The 12,982-nt window shown below is 37.2% G+C and overlaps 1 pseudogene; it reads right to left on the bottom strand.

The window, feature by feature from the left end:
• Nucleotides 1-7,063: 7,063 nt before the first annotated feature.
• Nucleotides 7,064-8,345, bottom strand: LOC103743846 (annotated as a pseudogene).
• Nucleotides 8,346-12,982: the final 4,637 nt, after the last annotated feature.

Here is a 12,982-nt window from a genome sequence, read left to right as displayed (position 1 = left end):
AGAGAAGGGAGAAAAGGGGGGGCGGTTATATGTGTGTGGGAGAGAGGGAGGGGGGGGAGAGAGAGGGGGGGGCGAGAAAAAACATAGCCTCTCTCTCTCTCTCTCTCTCTCTCTCTCTCTCTCTCTCTCTCTCTCTCTCTCTCGTCACACACACACACACACACACACACACACACAATCTCAGTGCTAGGTGTGGGGTGCCGACTTTTGAGTTGTTGGTTAGGGGAATCCCTGAGAATCCCCAAAGAGTATACAGGCTATTGCCATTGCTCTTGGTTGCTCACCAGAAGATGATGGTAAGATTCTGTTTTTGAAGACACCACACACTTTGGTTATAGGACTTGGAAAAATCAAGCTGGTACTAATCAAGAAGCTTCCTTCCTCTCTGATGACTACATTTCATAATGCAAAAGGTGCATTACAGGTTCCTAGAGCGAAATTCTCACCAAGCTGTGAGCCCTGGGAGCTACACTAACAATTGCCCTGGCACGATATGCCCATTAGTGCAATAATGGCATGAATTTTATATGGGAACAAATAAGAGCTTTCAGATTGGATTTAAGGCAGGCTCTACAGGAGGGAACTCATAGCTAGTACTGCAAACCTGGGCAAGAACCCTGGAGATGCACACTAGGAAAGGGTTTCCAACTGTTACTTTGCTAAATGAACATAGCACCAAACTGCTTTCTAAATAATTATTTTTGTATCCACCAATTAGTGCAGCTCTTACCTCTTATTAAAGATGCTTCCCATTGTAGTAGGTGGCTTTTAACACAGAAACTCACAACTAATCATAGTGCATGAAATAAGTGATGTGACATGTTAAACCCCAAATGAAACATCTGCATCACCCCCTTCCAACATCAGGGGCTCATAAAGCAATATGGAATAGGCAAATAGAATGTGAGAGCCAAAGGTCAGGGAGGACTGTTGCAAAATAGTGTCTTTTGAACATGAAAAGTTTGTTACACTCATGCATTCATAGCTTTAGTGGCTGCCTGTACAAATCCTGTACAAGATCAAGCCACTAAACCTTCCAGTATGAATGGTGTAGGGATTCACAAGACCCCACCCCTAGCTGGGGACTATTGACAGCTGATGGGTACTCAGGAAGGAGCATTTGTTTAATACAATAATGTGGTCTATCTGAATGTCCATTCTCCAGTGGGTAGCTCAATATCTATACACATTTAGATAGTACTTACTTATCTCACTGGTATGTAATGGCAAACAAAAGAACACGAAGTTAGGAGGGGGATGTAGGAGGATCTGGGAGAAGTTGGAGAGGAAAATGGATATAATCAAAATACATTGTATATATGTATCAAATTCTCAAAGATTGAAATTCAATCAGAGAACAAGCCATGAAAGTAGAAGAGGTATGTTAAGGAAGAGTAAAGGGATGGGGGAGAAAAGAGTGGGAAACAAAGAGTAGTAGAGCATGGGTATGATAGAAATATATTATATGCATATTTGAAAATGGTTTAATTAAATCCACTACATTTTAATAATATACACTAAAGAAAAGACTGGAGAATATAATTGAGCTGTGATCATCCAAAAAATATTATCCAAACCTTAATTAGCAGGGTCAATTTTGTCCATGTAAATCTTATATGTACCAGCCAACAATGATGAATGGCTACATAACTCAATTTTTAAAAATTTATTAAGTGAATAAATGATTGAATGGATTTTGTTCAAATCTAAATACTAGAGAATATAGCATACCAGATAAACTTATTTGCATCTCTTTCCACTTAAATCTTTCTATATGAAGAAATACAGGGACAATTAGGTAACAGATATTAAATTATTTAAACGAGCATATGACTAAAGTAACAATCAGTTAAATCAAATCCAACATTTTTGTGAGAACTTATTTAAATATTTGCTCTACCATCTAAAGCAGAACATTCTTTTCCTAGTCTCTCAAGTCATTTTTTTTGGAGGACAGGTGCATTTCTTTTCTGTTTTCTTCTCTTATTTTCACTATTTTCTTTCCTCTTTTTAGAAAAAGTGTAATTCCTGTGTTTTATAGTAAAGAAAGGAATACTGTGCCTTCAAACTCTCCAAGTCAAGTCCTGCTTTGCTGTGCCCTGCTCAGCTTAACTCTTCTGCTTCAATAAATTTATGCTTGTCATTACTCATTTCACTCATATTCCTAATTCAATCAAGAAAATAATAACCTACAGAGGTTTCAATACATGAAAAATTAAAAATTAAATGGAATTTTAAAACTTTCTGTCCTTAAAGAATATTCCATGTAAATAAAGTCACAGCTCTTAAACATACTGCCTCTTAGCATTTCCAGACTTTTCATTTTATATTTTTTATTGAACTTCATGGTGTAATTAGCTTCCTTTATTGTACCACTTGAATATGGATACCTCCTGAAGCTCAGGAATAAATGTCCTGTTACTTTGAGATTCCCTCAGGTTATTTTGGTTCAGTGGCTCAATGTGTGTAACACTTCATAAAATTAAGAGATATGTTATTAATGCTTTCATTTCCCCTTCAGGTTTTTTGTCTGCATGATCTATGTTACAGATTACATTTACTATAAACTTAATCTAATTTTAATGACACTTACCAAGAAAACCATGGCTTTATTTTTCCTGTTTACTAGGTAGTTGCCTAGCAAAAAGCAGCAGTTTATCACTGACTTGGGAGGAAGGTGGCATGTTAAATTTACCAGTTATTTGTAACTGGTATATCAAGAACTATACATTTTAAATCATCCAGGATTTGCTCTGGATTTCTTTTTATATGAAACAAAGAAAAAACATCAGCTGGAATTTTATAGCATCTCTGAAAAATGCTTGCAGCCTTATATTTTTAGTGTACTTTAACATTGGCAAAACATGTAAGCAATAATCTCACTTCATCTTCCCATGAACAAAGCTGTCCAGTGTACTGGGTAAAGTATGGCCTCCAGAGCTAGACTCCATCATTTCCAGCACCTCTTCTTTTATTTACTGTTTGGCACTATGACCCTGGGCAAATTATTGACTTTTTCTCTGAGTCTAACTGTCTTCCTTTGTCAAATGCAGATGATAATATGGCCTAATGATTAACTGTGTGAAGTAACAGAGATAATTGTTTTATGTGCTATTTATCACATCTATAATATGGGTACCAAAATAAACATCCAGTAGTCTAAAAGTGTAAGTCATAGATAGGAATTGACTATAAGTTGGGTATGTTCAACAAGTCCAGGAGTTTGTTGAATATCTGCTGATTTAAGATGGTATAGAGTGGGATGACTTGGTGTCCTTGACTCTATTCTACATGTGCCTCATTCTCTAGCTGTCTGTCTTAGATGTAGGTTCCGGTGGTAGGAAAGAGAATGTTCCCATTGCATAATTTTACTTTAAGCTTCTGCTTGCTCAAGCAGGCAAAGTACATCAAGACAATGTAAATCAAGTTTATTAAGCCCAGAAACAAGGAATGAGGCAAATCTGATGGGAAAAAATGAAAAATACATATCGAAAAGGCCAAGTCTCTGAACAGGACTCCTGCGTTAAATCTTGTCTACCCAGGGCTCAGGAATTGTTGCCAAAAAGGAACGATTCATGTGAACCTAGAGCAATGGTATCAGCCAGCAAAAGATTCAGGCAAACTCAGACAAAAACTCAGCATGGAACTGGGGAAATGGGAAGCAAGCCCCGATCTAAGCCAAAGAACTATTGGCAGCTGATTACTGCTAGGTGAGGGAGAGTTGATATTCTTCAAGAAAAGACTCTAGAAAGGCTGACTAGACCCCCGTGGATGAACTTGCACCGAGGGACATCTGGGGACACAGACTTGACTTGGTAGGCCTTAACATATATGATGGAGTGCATGAAATCCAATCAGGGTTATGGCTATGAGGGGTGCAGAAGATAGAGGGAGTATAAAGGTGATTAAGATATTTTGTATGGAGTGCACAAAAATTCAATAAAAATATACATTAAAAAGTAAAGGCCGAAGATAAAGGATAAGTGAAATACTGAAGGCCTCTTTGTAAACTACTACAGCATGCAAATTATAGAATAGTCCCTGAAACAAAGAAGGAATCAATAAATATTAGTTTTAGGCTGATCCAAATGAAATTATCATTTTTGTGAATTAGTCATATATCTCCAATTGTATACAATTCCACTTCAAATACTATTAAAACATCCCGTAGTAAGTAATTATTTTTTTTATAAACTTAGCTTGAAGAAATTGAAGTCTAAGTTATTTTCCAAAGTTAGCTAGATAGTCAATTTAGCTTTTTATTTCAATATAGTCTTCTCCCTTTAAATATAGTTATTTTCACTTATATTTCAGCTACTTTTAGAGGTGAGTGGTATTAGGTCAATAATTCTGGGACATAACCTTATATATAACACAGAGACATAATTTCCCAGCCCTTTTTCCTCAAACTCGGGCAGTGCCAGTGAGTACCGACATTTGAAACCCCTGGACTCTTCCCAACAATAACCCTGTAGCATTCCAACTCTTGGCTACTAGCTCCTAGAAATAGAAATGAAGCCAGTATAGCTAACTTCTCTGTTAGTTCTCTCAAAAACCCATCTCAAAAGCACTTGAGAACTTGTGAGTTAAGGCAAAATACAAAATTTCACTCATACTACATTTCCCCAAACATGATGCCCGTGATATTTTTTCACATTTACTTATTGGTTATATATCTAATTATATTTGGACCATGTGGAACTTATGTGTAAAGATGTATGTCAGTTCTTTTTACACATCCACCTATAATATATTTATGGTTAAACTATACATCAAAATGACTCTAGAGATTTCTCATCTGCTGTCTCTTAGATGACCTCAACTGAGTCTAAGTGAATTGATGAGATTAATATATAGCCAAATCATTAAAATGCAATTGAATTCCTTATATGTGCATTCAAATAAGTTAATCAAATTAACATCAAATAAAATAATTAATTAAATTATGTTCCATATACCTCAAAGAAGATATTTGCAAAATGCAGTAAGCTATGGAAAGTAACTCATTATAAAATTAAGCTTCTTATACTATCAGTATCTTATTTCAAACAAACCCAATTTTATTCTGTTTGTTTTCTGTTCTTACTAACATCAAGAGCATCTTCATTTCTTGACAAACTGGATTTGAAACTGGGGGATTTTGTTCCTTATTGCTCTTTAAATTGAATGAAGGCATGGCTATAGCTCATAGCTCATATGTAGAGTCCTAGAGCCCTTGCTTACCATGTGTGAGCCTCTGGCTTTCATTTTTAGCAACACACACACACACACACACACACACACACCAAATGAATATGCTAATTTATTTTGTTCGTGCTATGAAACCAAGAAAGAAAAACACTCACTTATTACAAGTGCAAAAAGCCGTAGCAACTTATCTACAGTAGTGATGCCCTAAAGACTCACACTTCATATGGATAATTTTATTCTGTTCTAAGTCTGAAAATTGTGTGCATATGGAATACTTGACATATGTCATGAAAAGTAAATGTAAGTAGGTGACATGGCACCATAGAATCCATATTTTTACATTTTTCATCTTGTACTAGCTGCATGACATTAGAAGAGTGTTACAATTCCATGATTTTATATCTAATATTTTTATGAGCCTTAACTCATAGTTTGCATGGCATTAAGTGATGTACTACATACCTTTAAGGTCTACATAGTTGTTGATCAAACTCTAAATCACAAAATCTAGGGAAACCATCTGAGAGATATCTTCATTTATCTAGCAAAGGAGAAAAATTTCTTAAAAATCCCACAAAGCCTTTAAATTTTTGGAAGTTACAAATAAAATCCATCAATCATAATAATTTATTTTAGAGTTTTTCATCTGTTACTATCATAATTGTCATGGATTATTTTAACATGAATGTAGATTATAATATTTTCAATTTTTAAAAACAACAATAAAACAAGAAAAACATTTCATTGCACCTTAGTATGCAAAGGCTGTGATCATACATATACACATACACTTGAAAGAAAAGTTTGATGAATTTTTCTTACCTGTACTGTTATATATTTTCTACTCTGTCTTATTCTAATGTGATTTATTTTATCTTTCAAAGGTCTTTGATTAGTGTCCAAGCAATATTTAACAACATATATTTAAAAATATTTAGAATAAGATAAATCAGAATTTAGATGCTGAATCATGTATTTATTAGCAAAGTAACTGTCAGCAATTAAGAATCTCACATCTGCAATTACATCTATAATGTGGGGAATATAATAAAATAAATTGTATTTCCTAGTCATTAAAAGATGAAATTATATAATTAATATGAAATAATAAGTGTAATAAAAGCTCATTTTATATGGTTTGTGTATGAAATGTTCCCTGATATTTCCTATAACAAGTGTATGATTATCAGCAGGTGACATATTTTGTGTGATTGTGGGTAATTTTAGAGTTTAGGCCTAGGTAAGTGAAATGATTTGCTGTCTGTATGTTACTGGGAGCTGCATCTTATCCCCTGTGCCTTCTGTGTCTCCTGCCCACTATGAGGTGAGTAGACTCTGATCAACAGAAACAAGTGACCATAGACTGAACTCTGAAATCATAAGCAAAAGTAAATCCTTCCTTACTTAATTTGTTCATGTCAAGTACTTTTTAGAAACAAAAAGCCTGACTAATATAGGGGCTTTCAAATCACTGCCTTTTCCAATACCCAACACCACAAAAACCAAAAGGAAACCAAAACACGAAACTTAGTAGTAATTTGTTTTACTTACCAAGTATATGACATGACCATGAGACCTAACCCTAACACTGTAAACACACTCCAACCCCCAGAAACCAATATCTTTTTGGGAGAGGGTCTCCCTATGTAGTCCCAGCTGGTCTAGAACTCCCTATGTAGACCAAACCAGGGGAGCTTTGATCTCACAGCTATCCACTTCCTTCTGCCTACAAAGGCAGCCCAAACTAGTATTTTTAATTATATTAGCGACAGACTTTAAACTATATTTGCATTGGTTATATCAATTTAAGAAATAATTTGGAAACGTTTTTAGCCTATTAAACAAAGGACAAACTTTATTGATCCCCTCAGTTCTAGTTCTCTTTCTCCTGAACCATCTTAGTTCATTGTAGCTTCCCATTCCTGTGAACAGCAATTTGACCCACTTTGTGCCCAGCAGAGGCATCCCTGAGAATAGTAGATGGTTTGCCTATGTGCTGGTGGTTACAGCCTCCAATGGGATGCTCCCCAGGGTTCAAGGCTTCACCCTATACACATGACCAGTTCCTCTTTGCTTTGTACTTGTTGTAGGCTTGACCGGCCTTTAAGATAGGCTTGTCAAAAATTTTCCCGCACCAGTCACCACACCAACTACAGCTCTGTTGGCTGAGGAAATAACCTTCTTGAAGCCAGATGGCAGTTTCACTTGGGTCTTCTTGGTCTCAGGGTTGTGGGAGATGACTGTGACATACTTCCCTGAGGCTCGGGCCAGCTTGCCCCTGTCCCCAGGCTTCTCCTCCAGACAGCACACAATAGTACTCTCAGGCATGGTGCCCACAGGGAGGACATTGCGGATATTAAACTGGGCCTTCTTGCTGAAGTACACGAACTGCCCCATGTGGATGCCCTCTGTGGCAATGAACAGGATGAACAGCTCATTCTGCTTCTTAAATGGGTAGGGATCCCAAAAGACCACCTTCCCGAGGGGAGCGCTGTGATGGGCTCATGAATGACGTCCTTCACGATGCCTTTGATGTAGCCATGCTGCTCAGCAGAGTCCACAGCATGGCAGGCGCCAGCGCCCTTAGGTGATTCACGTGAGCGCAGAACAGAGCCCTATTCACGGCGGGGGAGGGGGTCTGCTGCCAAGCATAGCAGAAAGAGCAATTTGGACACTTTTATATAGTGGTAATGATGCAATCTAAGGCTTTTTATAACAGGCAAGCATTATACCACTGTCAGACATCCCCACACCTTTCAATTCAGATTCTTAAATTTCTTTCTTTCTGGTTTTATGGAAAAGGACATCAAAGATTATTTTATAAATATTAATAGCCATATAATACAAATTCTACAACCATACACAACTGACTTATTTTAGTGGAAAAGTCCACAGATGCTTAGGAAGTACCATTCTGAAATTTGTGCTTCTGAAAGCCATTCACTGCTTTCCTATAATCTAACTCCATTCCCAAACTTGCTAAATTCAGGTCAATGTTTCTAAACCCTAGAGCACAATTGATTGTAGTGTCACCGTGTTCTCTGTTTTCCCTCCTTGCTCACTTCGTTTCACCAATATAACTTAATATTTAAATTTATCTGAAGCTTCCAGTGTGTCTAAGAATATTTTTATAGTTGTTACCCACTTACTTCCATTTGGGTTGCAATACTTGGTCAAAATCAAATTCCACATTTCAAACCAGACCTCCTGTTGTTTACTCCTGCTGTGACAAGAGAATTTGATCTTAATTCAATTTGTTTGTCTCTGTAATTTAGTAATGCAAATTATTATATTCTGCACAGTAGATGCTACAGTGCACAATGTAACTGGGACCCTGTTGACTAGCAACCGAGAGAAATGAATAAGTGGAGGGATTTACAGGGAAACAAATTACATGTTTACTTAGAATTTATTCTTTTTTAATGGAAATAAAATGTTTTTTAAAATGCCTATCTACAGTTGTTTGGTACTAGAGCTTTTCAGTCATTGTACTTTCTTTTCTTCTCCTTATGTTCTTTTGCCGTGCCTGATAAATATCCTTGACTGTGAGTTACAAGCCATTCTGTTAGTATGCTGTGTTCTGTGTTTGTGGATTGCTTATTGTGTCCTCTTGATAGCATCTGAAACACTTTGTTATAAGGAAACTTAGTGATTATTTAATTGAAATGTTTGTCTTTTATTGGATATGCTGCTGAATAGAAATGAGAAGAATATATTCTCCCAAATGAAATTCCCTAGCTAAAGCAAAAATGTGACTTCAATAGCTCATTCATCAGGTGAATCTCAGCTAAACAATTCTCTTTCTGAATGAAAATATTCTTATCTAGTCTCTGGTGGAAAATGAAGCTTATTTTCCTCTAACCTATTTTAGTCACCATTCCACGAGGGAATGTTTAAAAATAATTTCATAACCTATAGTCTTCAGGCAGCCGTAAGACTGGAATAGCTTTTAAATAGAAAGAAATCCCATTAAAAATCTATTACGTGTTCTGTGGTAAATTATAAATCCTTTGGAAAAGGATCACTATGGGATGAGAATACTTCAGATATTTAATGGTATAGAGTTTAGGATTGGATCTTTATCAATTTCAGCTCAGAAAAAATAAAACAGGAAAGTCTACTCATTCATATAAGCTATCTCCAGTATGTACTGGTGTTGTGATGATCTGAACAAGATGTCTCCCACAGGCTCAATTATTTGAGCACTTGGTCAGTTGGTGGCCGTGGCTTGGGAAGGTCATAGAATTCCTAGGAGGTAACAGCTCAATGGAGGAACCATGTCATTTTGGGTGGGCAGATTTTGAAAGTTCATAGCCATGTCCTATGTCCTGTAGCCCTCTGTGATTCCTGCATGTGCTTGAAGACCAAAGTTCTCAGTTTTATGCTCTGGCTGCCTTCTGCCAGGCCTCACCTACCATGTTGGACTCTTACCCTTCTGGAACTATAAGCCAAATAAAGCAGTCCTTCTATAAGTTGCCTTGGTCAAGTTATTTCATAACAGCAATCGAAAAGTAACTAATAGAGGGGTGTTGTAATTTTTATTATTTTACTTAAACTTTTGTGTCTTTTAAAAAGCTAAGTTCAGGCTTTCTCTGTTGGTGGTAATGCTAATCTCTTTGTTTAGGCCTATTATCTGTTTCATCAGCTAAAATTTTGGCTTTATTGTTTGAATATACTATAGCTATGCTATTGATAAATGTGTATTGTGTATGCATGTGTAATGTTGCCATGCATATACAGTGCAAATAAAACAATTGTAGTCATGTCAGGAGTAAGGAGTAGGATATGTACCACCAACCAACCTGCAATAGGAAAAACATGATATATTCTGTCCTAAGACTTGAGCGCAGTGGTACAATCCTTTCCTAGCCTGCCCATGACTCAAGGTTTACTCTCTGGATTGCAGCCAAACAAAACAAAACCCAAGAATAACAGAAAGAAAAAATTCTTATAATTAAACACAATATTCATTTCACAATATTCATTTCAAATACCATCAATGAGATAACGTTGCAATTTTGAATGAGCACTTCATAGGACCAGATTCTGAAAGGTGCTCTGTAGCTCCTTTTTATATCTGACATAGTGATGACAGTGACAGTTTGAAAGACTTTTAAGTGATGTGCAGTGATGTCACAGTATTTACTGTACAGAAGACTTTTAGGTTAGCTCTTCCCATCTTTAAAATTATTTCACTGAGCAGTCAATTGTAGACTCTAAAATAGCCACATACTGAAACATAAAAGTTCAGCATAGGTTCTCATATGGCCACATAAAAAGCACTTTATTTTGGTTATGGGTAAGTCAAATGTTTTGGCTAGATTTTCTGCCCCAGAAATGTTGTTGATGAAGCAAACTGGAAAAAGCAGAAAGAATTCTCTCCCCGCACTCTGTCCTCCTTTTAGCTCTGGGCCCAGGGCCACTCCTGCTCTTCTGCCTCAGATCTCTGGACTAACTTCCTAAACCAGATGATCTTAACCCTCTAGTGTAGTTTGTCAGACCTTCCACAGGTTGACCCCACTCCCACCTTGCCCCTGGTCTACTGATCTGTTTTGCCCAGAACTGCCTAACACCTGATGTCAGATCCCATCAACTGTGTCTTGACTCCCCTGCAGCCTGAGCAGCTCCACTCTCTCCCCTTACTTTGTTTTCATTCTAGCCTTGAGCCCAGGCTCACTTTTTTTTTTTCCTTCCCAGACCCTGGACTGCACTCTTAGTCCAGACCTGTCCCAATGTACCCTGATCCCTTACAACCAGACTAGGTCAATTCTCTAGCTTCCATTGTTAGACCCTCCAAAGGCTTTTCCCATGCCCATCATGCTGTTGACCCCTCTCCTGATCTGCCTACTTCCCATACCAGCCGACTACCCTGTGAGAACTTGAAGCACACACCAATTAACTTTTCATATCTGAGAAAAATGCAAACAAAGCTGCATCAGCAATATAAACAGAACCAGAATTCAACTAAACAAAATCAGAATAGGATTTCCTATTGGACACACAACCAACAAAAGACATCCGAATGCCCAAATCGCAATGCAAAAACAAAAATAATATGAAAAACCAAGAGACTAAGTCCCCAACTAAACCCACTATTCCTACAGAAATGTACTACAATGAAACTCACCCCCAGGAGTCCTTCAATGAAGAACTGAAAAGAACAATCATAAACATGATCAAATAACTTAAAGAACACAGGAACAACTCAAAGAACTCACAAAGGATAAGTATAACCTTGTGACAGAAGCTCAAGAAAATACAACTATGTGGATGAAAAAAAAAAAAAAAAGTCGGGACTTGAAATTGAATTCCCCAAAGAGATAGACATACTGAAGAAAACCCAAGCCGAAATGAAGATGCAGTTGAAAAACTCATTAAGTCATTTCGAGCCAGGCATGTGGAGCACACCTTTAATCCCAGCACTGGGGAGGCAGACTTTGTGGCTTTCTATTAGATAGAGGCCAACCTGGTCTACATAGTTAGTTCCAGGCCAGCTTGGGCTACAGAGAGACCCTGTCTCAAAAAGACCGAAAAATAGTAAAAAAGTCAATTTGAAAAGACAGCACAGGGGTGGAAAGATGGCTCAGTGCTCAAAAGTCCTGGCTGTTCTTGCAGAAGACCCAGTTTCAATTCCCAGAACCCTATGGTGGCTAACAACTGTCCATAACTCCAGTTCCAGGGGATCCAACATACACTTCTGACCTCTGTGATCATCACATGACAGACACGGGTGCAGTGCACTTAAACACATGTAGGCAATACACTCAGGCACACAGAAATGGAGAACAAGACAGGACAAAGCCTCACAATAAGAATGAGTGAAATGGGAAACAGAATACCAGGACTGTATAGCAATGTTGAAGAACTGGATTCCTCAAGCAAAGACTATGAAAATATTAAAAAGACAGAGGAATGGAATATGCAGTGATGAGGGACACAATGTAAAGACTAAATCTATGTATTATAAGCATACAAAATGGAGAAGAATCTCAAGGGCACTGACCAAACCTTCAACAGAGTTATGGAATAAAGCTTTTCTAAACTAAGGAAAGGCATGTCCATGCAGATACAAGAAGCACATAGAACACCAAATAGACATGACCAGAACAGAAATTCCCCACAGCATTTCGTAGTAAAACTAATAAATGTACAAAACAAAGAGGGTTCTGAAAGCTGCTAGAGAAAAACAACAAGTTACATATAAAGGTAAACCCATCAGAATCACATCTGACTTTTCAATGCAAACTATGTAAGCCAGAAGAGACTGGACCAAACTAGTCCCAGTTCTAAATGACCACAGATGGCAACCCAGAATACTTTACCCAGCAAAGCTATTTATGATAGTCGAAGGTGAACTGAAAATTTTCCATGGCACCAATAGACTGAGAGAACTCATGTCCACAATACCAGTCTACAAAGAATACTGAAGCAATACAAAGGACCGAAGATAGGAATGAGTATACCTGTGAGGTTACAGAAAGAAAAAAAAGAGGAAGGGATAATTACGGAAATATAAAATAAGACCAAGAACACAAACAAATTAAAATGACAGTAAATAATAGACATTTTTCAACAGTAACTGGAAATATCAATGGCATCAATTCACCAGACAAAAGACAGAGGCTAGTGGAATGGATTAAGAAATAAAATCCATCTTTTCGTTGTCTGCAAGAAACTCATTTAAACTTCAATTATAGGCAAGACATGAGGGTGTAAGCATGGAAAAAATATTATAAGCAAATGGCACTAAGAAGCAAGCAGATGTTGCAATTTTAATATGTGACAAGATAGT

Source organism: Nannospalax galili, unplaced genomic scaffold, assembly GCF_000622305.1.
Source record: "Nannospalax galili isolate Female #2095 unplaced genomic scaffold, S.galili_v1.0 scaffold2, whole genome shotgun sequence".
Lineage (NCBI taxonomy): Eukaryota > Metazoa > Chordata > Mammalia > Rodentia > Spalacidae > Nannospalax > Nannospalax galili.
Note: the sequence above shows the minus strand (reverse complement) of the source record. Positions and strands in the feature narration are given on the sequence as shown.